Below are 12,105 nucleotides of genomic sequence, written 5' to 3'. Positions count from 1 at the left end.
TAGTCACGAGCCCACGTCGTCTGCTGCCATAGCCCATTAACGTAAAATTTTGCCTTATTGTCCTAACGGATAAGTTCGTCGTACGTCCCACATTGATTTCGACGGTTATTTCACTCAGTGTTGCTTGTCTGCTAGCACTGACAATACTACACAAACGCCGCTGCTCTCGGTCGTTAAGTGAAAGCCGTTGGCCACTGAGTTCTAACGATTTCCGATATGGAACGTCCCTTGCGTCCAGCTTCTACCACCATTCCGCGTTCAAAATTTTTAGTTTACGTCCTTTGGCCGTAATCATGGAGGACACCCTTTCACGTGGATCATCTGAGTACAAATGACAGCTCCGCCAATGCACTGTCCTTTTATACCTCGTGCCCGCGATACTTCCGCTATCTGTATATGTGCATATATCTATCCCATGATTTTTGTCCCCCAGTTACATTATTTATGGTTTGCTCACCTGAAGATAACTTCTATATTTCGCCTGACATGATGTGAATATTTTTCCGAAACTGATGGTCAGACGACTGAAATTGATTGTCTAAATGAAGAATTTTACCAGCAGCTCATGGCGGTAATATGACATTCAAATATTTAAGAGCTGTGGAGTTCCACGTCTTTAAAATATAATTAAGAATCAACTAGCGAGATGCCCCGGTCTTTTTACACGCGTAGCACTATGTACGAAAGTGAGTGAAATGGAAACATTTTTTTTTTAAATATTATGTATTGTGCAGAAGTGGTACAAAGCTGTATCACTTTTCAACATTATCTCCCCCACGCTCAATTCAAGTCCTCCAGCGCTTACAAAGTGCATAAATTCCTTTAGAAAAAAGTTCTTTTGGTAGTCCGCGCAACCACTCATGCACCGCGTGGTATACCTATTCATCAGAACAGAACTTCTTTCCTCTCATTGCATCTTTGAGTGGTACAAACATATGGAAATCACTTGGGGCAAGGTCTGGTGAGTATGGTGGATGAGGAAGACACTCAAAATGCAGGTCTGTGATTGTTGCAGCTGTTGTACGGGCAGTGTAGGGCCTTGCGTTGTCATGTTGCAAAAGGACACCTACTGACAGCAATCCACGTCGCTTTGATTTGATTGAAGGCCGCAGATGATTTTTTAGGAGCTCTGTATATGATGCACTGGTGACAGTGGTCCCCCTGCCTTTTTCATCCCAGAAGAGAGTCAGCATAACATTCCCTGCTGATGGTTCTGTTCGAAACTTCTTTGGTTTTGGTGATGAGGAATGGCGCCATTCCTTGCTCACTGTCTTCGGTTCCGATTGGTGGAAGTGAATCCAGTTTCGTCCCCAGTAACGATTCTTGCAAGGAAGCCATCACCTTCTCGTTCAAAGCGCCGAAGAAGTTCTTCACAAGCATCAACGCGTCGTTCTCTCATTTCAGGAGTCAGCTGCCGTGGCACCCATCTTGCAGACGCTTTGTCAAACTGGAGTAAATCATGCACAATGTGGTGTGCTGACCCATGACTAATTTCTAAACATGCTGCAATGTCATTGTGTCACTCAGCGGTTTTCCTACACTATGGCTTCAACTGCTGCAATGTTCTGTGGAGTTACAACTCGTTGTGCCTGACCTGGACGAGGAGCATCTTCCACTGAAGTCACACCATTTTCGAACTTCGTACTCCATTCGTAGACTTGCTGCTGTGACAAACATGCATCACCGTACTGAACTTTCATTCGTCGATGAATTTTAATAGGTTTCACAGCTTCACTACACAAAAACCGAATGACAGAACGCTGTTCTTCCCTGGTGCAAGTCGCAAGTGGGGCGGCCATCTTTATACTGAAACTGCGACGGTATGTATGCATCTGCACTATGCTGCCCCACCTACAGGCCATTCTGCACGCTGTTTGTAGCACGCTTACCAACTTACAGGGTAACGGCGCGAAATTTCGATTTGATACTGTAAATTTAAGATTTTCATTTGACTCACCCTCGTATCTACGCCTGAACTGTTTATCTGGCGTAGCGGCAAAGAAATCCTCCTCGTGAATCGCTGTGTTACTGCAAACCGTATCGGAATTGCTACAGCAGTTCCTAAGATTAGCCTTCACACACACTGACAGAAAACGCAGCGGAGGACTTCACTTTGTATTATGTATAGATTTCGAGGAGTGAATTGTGATTTAAGCATCTAAAGCTGTCAAATCCTCTTCAGATCTGTTATTGACAGTGGGTAAAGCTGAGGTACAACTGACAGCCACAATCCAAACAGGCGGCGACTTGAGAAGCAGGCGCGTCGTTGATTAGAGGGCGGGGGAATGCGCCTCGGCCTTTGTTCGGTGGGAGGGTCGCCATTGCGACAGCTGCCGTAACCAGCGGTTTGCGTTGAGGGAGCGACGGCTGGAGGCGGCCTCTTAGCGAATTACGGCGCACTTCTCCGGCTGAAAGCTGGACCGGTGCCAGCAGCGCTGCGGCTCCTTGCGGATGCTACACAAGTGCGCCGCAGAGAGTTGAAATTCTCAAGGTAGCAATGGAGACAGACAGGCAGGCAGCGATAGGTTACCCATAACTAGTACAGAAACCAGACGGCAGTTTTATGAGTCGAGGGCCTTGAAAGGAAAGCTGTGGCTGATAAGTGTGTGACAGCGTTGCAACCTATCCCCGATGCCGTTCAGTCCGTACACTGAGAAAGCAGTAAAGGATACAAAGGAGAAATGTGGAAAGATAATTGAAGTTCAGGAAGAAGAAATAAAACCTTTGAGGTTTGTCGATGAAATTATAATTGGCAGAAATCGAAAAGGACTTGCAAGGTCTTTGAAGGAGAATGAATATCAACAGAAGTGAAACATGGATAATGGAATGTGTACAAGTCAAATCGGGAGCAACTACGGGAAAAAGATCAGCGGATGACACACTAAAAGAATTATACGTGTTTTGTTATTTGATCAGTAAAATAACTGAAGAGGGCCACGGGATTGGATTGGATTGTTTGGGGGAAGAGACCAGACAGCGTGGTCATCGGTCGCATCGGATTAGGGAAGGACGTGGAAGGAAGTCGGCCGTGCCCTTTCAAAGGAACCATCCCGGCGGATTTAGGGAAATCACGGAAAACCTAAATCAGGATGGCCGGACGCGAGATTGAACCGTCGTCCTCCCGAATAGGAGTCCAGTGTGCTAGCCACTGCGCCACCTCGTTCGGTATTAGGAGGTCCATAGCAGAAATGGTATTAAATGCGGATTTACTATAGCAAGAAAAGCGTTTCCGGAAAGGAAAATCTCCTAACAAGCAATATAATGTGTTTGGAATCCTTTCCTGAAGGTATTTGTCTTGAGAGTAGCCTTATACGTAAGAGAAACGTGGACCATAAACAGTCTACTAAGAAAAAAAAAAAAAATATAGATGTGTTTGAAGCGTGGTACAACAAAAGAATGCCGAAGGTAACTTGACCTAAAGCACGGATAGTTTGACAGGACATATTCTCAAATCTGTTAAGGGAGGGAAACTGGGAGGGCGGGGGTAGGGAATGGAGGGAGATGAAAGCAAGTGGATGTAGGTTCCAGTAGTTATGCAGAGATTAAGTGAAAAACGTGGAAAGATGCATTAACTGCGACTGAATACTGGAACAACAACAACAACAACAACAACAACAACAACAACAACCCACTTATGTGATTCCCTGAACCTAAGGTCGATCTCGAGCAGGTCGACCTGCATTTCTTTACAATATTCTGGCGTTGTGACTTGCCTATAAACATTACCTAAGTGAAAGTGTCTTGACACATCTATGTAATGCCGAAGTAAGTGTTACAGAAGGCTGATCTGCCAGTATAAAAGCAGGCGTGGAATATTGTGTTGTCAGCAGAGAAGCAATAACAGTAGAATTGGCCGGTCAAGAAAGTTCGCGTTACCTCAGTAACAAATCCATCAGGAACATTTCAAGCCTTCCAAAGATGCCGACTGTTGGTGTGAATGAAGTGGAAACGCTAAGGAACAACCACAGCAAAAAGGAAACGAGGCAGACCTCATGTACTTCTGGACAGCGACCGTCGAGCATAATGGAGAAAGTGTAAAAGATGTATCGTGTGGTTGATTGATTGATTGATTGATTGATTGGGGACGAAATAGCGAGGTCTTTGTCCCGTCGGATTTGGGGCAGATGGAGACGGAAGTCTGCCGTGCCTTTTCAAAGGAACCATCCCGACATTTGCCTGAAGCGAAAATATCACATGAAATCAGTGGAAGGAATCCAAAGTGCTTCCGGCATCCCAGCTATCAAAATAACTGTGCATAGAAATCTAGACCGAACGGGACACAGTGATAGAGCAGCTCCTCATAAAACAAATCTGTCTATTCAGTATACAGTGACGGTTCACGTGGGCTGAAGAGCGACGCCTCTGGGCAGTGGATGACTGAGAACGAGTGCATTTTCCGGGAAGAGTCTGGCAGCTTATTACTTCCTCCCACATACATGATCAGGAGGAGGAAATTCTAGAAATTAGGGCTAATACAGAGGCTTACTGACGGCCATTCCTTTCACGCGCCATTCGAGAGTGAAAGAGGAAAGGAGGGGGTCAGTTAGTGGTAACAGAGGTACACACTGCCACACACCGTCAGGTGGACTAAGTGTAAATGTCGTGTGACCAGGGCCTCCCGTCGAGCAGACCGTTCGCCGCGTGCAAGTCTTTCGATTTGACGCCTCTTCGGCGACTTGCGTGGCGATGGGGATGAAATGATGATGATGATCATTGGGACAACATAATACCCAGTCCCTGCGGAATACCGATGCAGATGTACCCGTTGATGTCTGGAGTGCTGAATCACGCTATACACTGCAACAATCCGATGGAAGGTTTTGGGTTTGGCGAATGCCCGGGGAACGTTAGCTGTCATGTGTAGTGGCAAAAAGCAAGTACAGAGGACGTGCTGTTACGGTGTGAGGGTGTTATCCGTGGTGGGGATGTGGTACCTTTACTGCGCTTAAGAAAACGCTAAATGCAGAAAGATGTGAACACATTTTAGAGCACTGTGTTGGGTACAGTTGAGCGCCAGTGCCGAGACGATTGTATTAGCTTGACAACGAGCCCTGCCAAAGCAGCTTCTGTGAGATAATAGTTTGTGGTTCTCTGAAATGAACTTAGCGTCCAGAGAACTGACCCGAACTCAATGGAACATCTTTGTTATGAGTCACGACCTAGACTTCATTCCGGACTCTAGCGTCCAACATCAGTTCCACCTCTGGTTTCGGCTCTTGTGGAAGAATGGACTGCCGTCCTTCCAAATACAGACACCTCACTGAAATTGTCTCAAGCAGAGTTTCCGCCGTCATATAGGCGTAGGGTGGACACACTCTGTATGAATATCCACTAGCAGATGTCAAGGTACTTCTGATCAGATTTTGCATAACGAAACCCTGCGCCAACCGACTCACGAAGGACCAGTCATTATCCAGCAGGTAATTTACAAGAGTCGTTAACAATAATGGTCCTACAGCGGTGCCTGGTGGTAATCCCGAAGCTATATTCACATCTGCCGAAGTTCCCCAATTCGTAACTACGCGTCGCCTTCTAATGACTACGAAGCCTCGGGGACGTCAATCCTTAATCGGCTGGCTTCGTTTCCTGCCTGATAAGGCAGCGGCAGGTGGAGTTGCTGTAAGAGACGGCCCCCTATTCGCGGCGTCGCTGGGACTGCTGGGTTTGGAGGGGGATGTTGGCGGCACGGCGGCAAAGGGCCAGAGCCAGAGCCAGACAAGTGGCTGCGGGATCGCGATAGATCGATAGATGCGCGACCGCGACCGCCACCGCCACCGCGGCCGCAATGCGGTCGCCGCCAATGCGGAACACCAACACCGCCACCAACAACAACCACTCTGCCCTAGACTGCAAACAACGCCAGCTGCAGGGCACTCTTCGTTATCTGCGTTTTCCAGTTTTGCATTTAATATCTTCTGTTTGATGTGCTTGATTAAAAAAACTATCAACGTTGACGTTCGACATCATACTAATACGCTGAACAGCAAAGTTGTCATCTGCGGAACCAACACAGTTACGTGCGGCGTGTGTGACAGAGGACACCAGGTATTCAGAACTTTATGTCCAAATTGACATACTCGTCGGCTGATACTCTTATCCGAGTTTTCATTTCTCTCCTGAGATTTCCTTTGTCACTGTTCAGGCGTGGAAGTGTCGTTGATGGCTTAGCGATCCAATCCTAGCGTGGAACAGGCGGCCACAGACATTACAGCTGATGGAAGGTGGAGGACGTGGCTGAGCCTGGTGGAGTTTACGTCTCCGGCGTTTGTCATTCCTCCGTTCTTCGACGTTCCAGCTCAAAGTTTTGAAGAGCATTTGAGGTAACTGAGCCCCAGCGACTTCGATCTTCCGCTATTGTGGATCAGTTACTCTGATCTATGTTCAAGTTTTTCAGATTTTTCTTGTACTCATCCTTATAACGTTTGAGAGGGGCACCTCGTGGTCTTTTACCTATGCTCACTTCGCTGTACAGCATTTGGCGTGGAAGTCATTTTTCATTCGCTGGACATGTCCGACCCATCTGAGTTGATGCCCAATGATAAGAGCTTCCATGCTATACATTTTTGCTTTCTCAAGAACAGCCGTGTTGGATATGAAGTCATCCCATTTCAGGTTCATGATATATCTTAGCTTATGCTGGTTTAAGCGTTCTAGTTTGTTTAGATCACAGCAACATAACGTCCAAGTTTCGCAAGCATATAGCAGCGTGGAAATGACTACGGCTTTGTAAACCATCAGTTTGGTGTACAGTGTTAGGTCTTTATTCAGGAAGACACGTTTTGTAAGACGTCCAAATGCTACATGGGCAGCACGTAATCTATTCTCCACATCTTTTCCAGATGAGCAGTTAGATGACAGTATACTTCCTAGGTAGAGGAAATGGTCCACTTGTTCCAAGTTGATTTGATGTAGCTTGTGTTCAGACATCCTTCGAACAAATTGACATACTACGACGGAGCCAACAACATACTTCTGTAAGCAACCAGGTGACGTAAACACACACTGAGCGTGCACTAAGGATGTGTTTCGCCAGTGATGGAGGCGATAAGGAAGAAGTAGCTTTATTAACCATCGGTACACCAAAGTTGAGGTAGCTTGTGTTCAGACATCCTGGCGTTCGTATCGAACAAGCTAATATATGTGAGCGGCTCGACGATTTCTTAATAGAAACCTGTACGTTGTTCTCGACGGCGAGTGCTGATCAGAGACAAGGGTATCTTTAGGAGTGCCCCAGGTAAGTGTGATGGCACGGCTATACATATCTGGCTGTGGCGGGCAGTAATCGGCGTTTGTTTGCTGAAGAAGCTGTGGTGTACGGTAAGTGTCGAAGATGGATGACGGTAACAGGATACAAGATCACTTACACAAAATTTCTACTTGGTTTGATGAATGGTAGATAGCTTTAAGTGAATGAAGTTACTGTGGATGAGTAGGAAAACCAATCTGTGATGTTCAGGTGCTTCGTTAGTGTCCTGCTTAACAGCCAAATCGTTTAAATATCTAGCCGTAATGTTGCAAAGCGATACGAAATGCAACGAGCATGTGAGGATTGCGGTAGAGAAGGCGACTGGACGAGTTCGGTTTATTGGGAAGATTTTGCGAAAGTGTGGTTAACCTGTAAAGGAGACCGCATATAGGACGATAGTGCAACCTAGTCTTGAGTACTCCTGGAGTGTTTGGATCCGCATCAGGTCAGTTTAATGGAAGACATCGAAGCAATTCAAAGACGAGTTGGTTGATATAACAACAGGCAAGTATTACGGAGATGCTTCGCGAATTCAGATGAGAATCCCTGGAGAGAAGACATCGTTCTTTTCGAGAAATACTATTGTGAAAATTTAGACTACCCGCGATTGTAGCTGACTGCCGAATGATTCTACTGCTGCCAACATACATTTCGCTTAAGAACCAGGAAGACAAAATACGAGAAATTGGGGCTCATAGGAGAGCATATGGACAATTTTTCCCTCGATCTATTTGAGAGTTTAACAGGAAAGGAAACAACTAGTAGTGCTATAGGGTACTCTCCGCCACGCATCGTAAGGTGGCTTAGCTATGGAGATGTAAACAACATGCAGACCTGTGATGCTAGCTCGACTGTCATACAACATAAGTGTTACACTGGCAGGTAACTGCCGAGACATGCGTTCCAGCACACTTCTTTCTCTGGGTCTGCATGAAACTAAGTTTATTGTCGTTCTGGACTCAGAATTCGTTGCAAGAATTCTTACAGCGGCCACACAAATACGCACACGCCACATATTTTCCATCCAACACGGGACGTTATATTATGTCAATACCGGATTTCCGCTGCACTTTATAGTGCTCATTTTTAAACTTATCCTAACACTGATAAGAGCAATAAATTATTGAAACACATTTGTCACTGTTCTATTCTCCATCAAACCCAGTGATTTCTTCGACACTCCTTAATATGCATTTCCGACACGTGCTTGCTTACCAAATACAGCGATCAGCCAGAACATTACGACCACAGACGTACTACCGATATAAATCCGTCCAGGCGATAGTAGCGTCCCATGGCGAGGAATGACTGCTAGTCAGACACATGCACGGTTCATGCAGTATGAGTGAGCCTGCTGACCGTGTGTAAAATAAGGAATGCGCGCGATCCCATATCACTCTAGAAATATCCATGAGCAAATTCCTTAAACTTCGTTGGCGTCGTTCGGATTCATCCTGTATAGGCCTGGGTTGCCGAACATTCGAAATGCATTACAGGGTGCGTACGTACGCTGTTAAGAAGTCTATAGTTATTAGGTCTGCACCTGCCGTCAGAAAGGCGCCCATTATCGGGTATAAATTAATTATGGCATTTACAGTCGGTACTTGGCACATCATAATATTAAGTAGGAAACCGTTCCTAAAATTCCGAAAAAATATATTTATTTCGTCACGAATAGGATTTATAGTAATTAGGCTGTCTTCAGGTGACAACTGGATGTCGCAAACACAAATACATGTTGCGCGACTTAGATATTATTTACACAGAATATAACAAAAAAATGTTGCCATGTCCATCGGTTATATAGGAATGATGCATATACCATCCTGCAGAAATAGTTACAGCCGGCCGCTGTGGCCGAGCGGTTCTAGGCGCTTCAGTCAGGAACCGCGCATCTGCTACGGTCGCAGGTTCGAATTCTGCCTCGGGCATGGATGTGTGTGGTGTCCGTAAGTTAGTTAGGTTTAGGTAGTTCTAAGCATTTTTATGTGGAAATACATTTGACAACCGTCCGCCGCCGTAGCTGAGCGGTCAGCACGGCTGCCTGCCATGCGGAGGACCCGCGTCTGTTTCCCGGTACCGCCGGGGATTTTTCCTTGGTGGGAGGACTGCTACAGACTGCACCCAGCCTTGTGACAGCTAGCGAGAAGCTACTCGACCGTTTAGTAGCGGTTCCAAGGTTAAGAAACCCAACAACGAGCGGGCAAGCGGCGTGCTGATTCACTGGCCCACCACACCGCATCCTACTACGCCAATGTCAGAGGACGACATGGTGGCCTGTCGAGGCAGATTGGTCCGTCTGGGGCCAGAGCCAGTTTTCTTTCTTTTTTTTTTTTACATGTAGCAACTGATGAAAAAGGGTGAATTTACAAGTTCAGTCTAGTGTTTGTAACAAACTTAACAGATGGAAAAGTAAACTCAGTTTGGTCATTTAATACTAAGATGTCATACTGTACCGCGTCTGTCTCTATTTCGAGTATTTGCAGCAGGGTCATGTTTCCGATTTTCTTAACAGCACTGTGGGAAAGTATATAACGGTCCGTCCTGCAGAGATGTGGCACTTATGCTATCTGAACATGTGACAAGATTCAACTTCTGCCGATCATGTTGTAACAGAAAACCATATGAAGCAGAATGTGAAGTTTTATATTCTCTTAAGAAAAGTAGAAAGATGAATCTACCGGAAATCAAACAAACATATAACATAGAATGCCGGCTTGGTATAAAATGACTTAACTCAATTTCTTTCTTCCCTACTCTTAAGTTTCAGTTACAAATACGATATTGAAATTGAAAATTCAACTTTTTTTAGCTGTCATTTATTTCTACACAGAAACTTTGTTCTTTTTTTAGTTAATGTAACTGTTTTTGACTGTAAAAGAACTTGTTAGCTTCTGTGTAAATAATATCTGTGTAAGTCGCACGTCAGTTTGTGTTTGTGACATTCAGTTATTACCTTAACACGGCCTAAAATGTCGGAAGGCGGTTCGTGACGAAATAAACACAATTTTGCAAAATATCCGGAAGAGTTTCCTATGTCGTATTATCAAAACTTTACTGTTCGGCATAGCATCAGCAACAGTCAGCACTATGTCCTCTTAAAATAACTAGATATATATTCTGGGAATCAGGAAAAATTACTGAACGAAAAAAACGAGTCCTAAATGAGATGCGCATTTTAGTATTTTTGACGATCTGCTCAACTGAGTCACACTTTTTGCAATCTCGCTCCTACTTAGCTGTGTACTAGCCAGAAGGTACGACATTCATTCCTGGGTTTAGTTGCATAGGAGGAAGCTGCGTCTGAGAAACAAACGTCTCGATTTTCCACAACGAATCACTACCTCAAACATTTCCCCTTCACTTACCGGACGGTGTTTGTTTCTTTGCTCTCAGTGACCGCTCTATTCGTGAAAAATAAACAAACATGGGACTTTGGATACGGGAGCAAGAACCTGTCACACGAATGACGTAATCCGATGAGTGAGAATTGCATTTATTCGCCATTTCCTCCTACAAGGCACTTCTACGCGCAGCCTGGCGTGTAATAACTGTTTGAAAGTATCAGTGGATATCAAAGTTTCTAAAAAAGTTGACTAATCATCACTTAATTCCACATGAAAAGGATTCGAAATCCTCCCTGTTAATTGAAATTTCATGGTACATTACGGAGAAATATTTTTTGGGGTTCCACCTCAGAGTACGTTGTGACTGCGTTAAGTTCCTTCTGCTTTAGATCAGGGTACGAAACCACGGGGTGTGAAGTATATTGTGCCACGTGTTTTATCCCGATATTCTGGCTGCGGTGAAACGCGCCGACATTTCGTGTATTTACTATTCCTTGTTTGACGGTCGTGCAAACACTGGAATCAAAACACAGTACTGTCTGTCACCTTCTATACCCGCCTTCTCCATTCGCCATGGCTGCCCTAAACGTGAAAGCTGCCTGTCATTTAACTGTCTGCAGCCCGTCAGAGCTACTGATTGAAACTGCTTAGCCTGCTTCTTCCCATAACGTGAGGCGACTGTCCTCTTTCAAGGAAAACTGATTGAAGCTGCCGACGGCATAAAAAGTCTGAGCTAAACCAGACAAGGCCTGTGCATTTAATTTAAGGTGAGACGAAGTCGCACAGGCGGCCTGTCGATTATCTTCCGATGACTGAAACGAGATTTATACACTGGCCAGTCACATTAGCGTGACCCACCTGCCAAAAGCGTGAATAATAACCTCCGAGAGGCGCAGGAAGAGGGTCAGTGAGGTTCTGCAATGTACCTACAGGGATGTGGCGCCATGTCGACCGACTCCACTGTCGTGGACAGCCGCTATGGATTTCTAGGTTCAGGTTCCTTGGCGCGCACAGCCAACTCGAGGTGGTCACACAAATGCTCGATTGGATTAAAATCTGGGGAGTTTTGTGGCCAGGGTAGTACTCACCCTGTTGCTCTCCGAACCACGCATTTATATGCGACTTTGTATCACGCTGCATGGTCCTGATGGTAGATGCCATCGTTCCGAGTCAAAGTGAACTGTGTGTAGGAATGTACACGGTTCCCAAGGATAAATTCGTAGTTCTGTTGACCCACTGTGCTTTCGAGAATGAAGACATCACTCAGTCAATGCCACGAAAGCATGCTCCAGACCATTACGCTCCCCAGTCTGCCGTGAACCCTTCCGACGATTGTCCTGAAAACGCCACTTGTCACCACTCAATGGACTTCCAGTTGCGGTATTGGCAAGTTACAGCCTTCGTCTTTGTGCATGAACCAGACACCTGCTACGGAGGCTCATACGCAGCAGCAGCGTTCGGTGAGCGGTCGTTTAGGAGGCCCTTAGTTCATCTGGGCGGTGAGTTGCTCAA

General features: G+C 45.7%; 1 protein-coding gene across 2 annotated transcripts in view; it reads right to left on the bottom strand.

Moving 5' to 3' along the window:
* Positions 1 to 12,105, bottom strand: part of LOC126334954 (beta-1,4-N-acetylgalactosaminyltransferase bre-4-like) — a 451,786-nt gene that overhangs the window by 179,693 nt on the left and 259,988 nt on the right. The window lies entirely within an intron of this gene.

This window comes from Schistocerca gregaria, chromosome 2, assembly GCF_023897955.1.
Source record: "Schistocerca gregaria isolate iqSchGreg1 chromosome 2, iqSchGreg1.2, whole genome shotgun sequence".
Taxonomy (NCBI): domain Eukaryota; kingdom Metazoa; phylum Arthropoda; class Insecta; order Orthoptera; family Acrididae; genus Schistocerca; species Schistocerca gregaria.
This window is presented reverse-complemented; position numbering and strand designations above follow the sequence as displayed.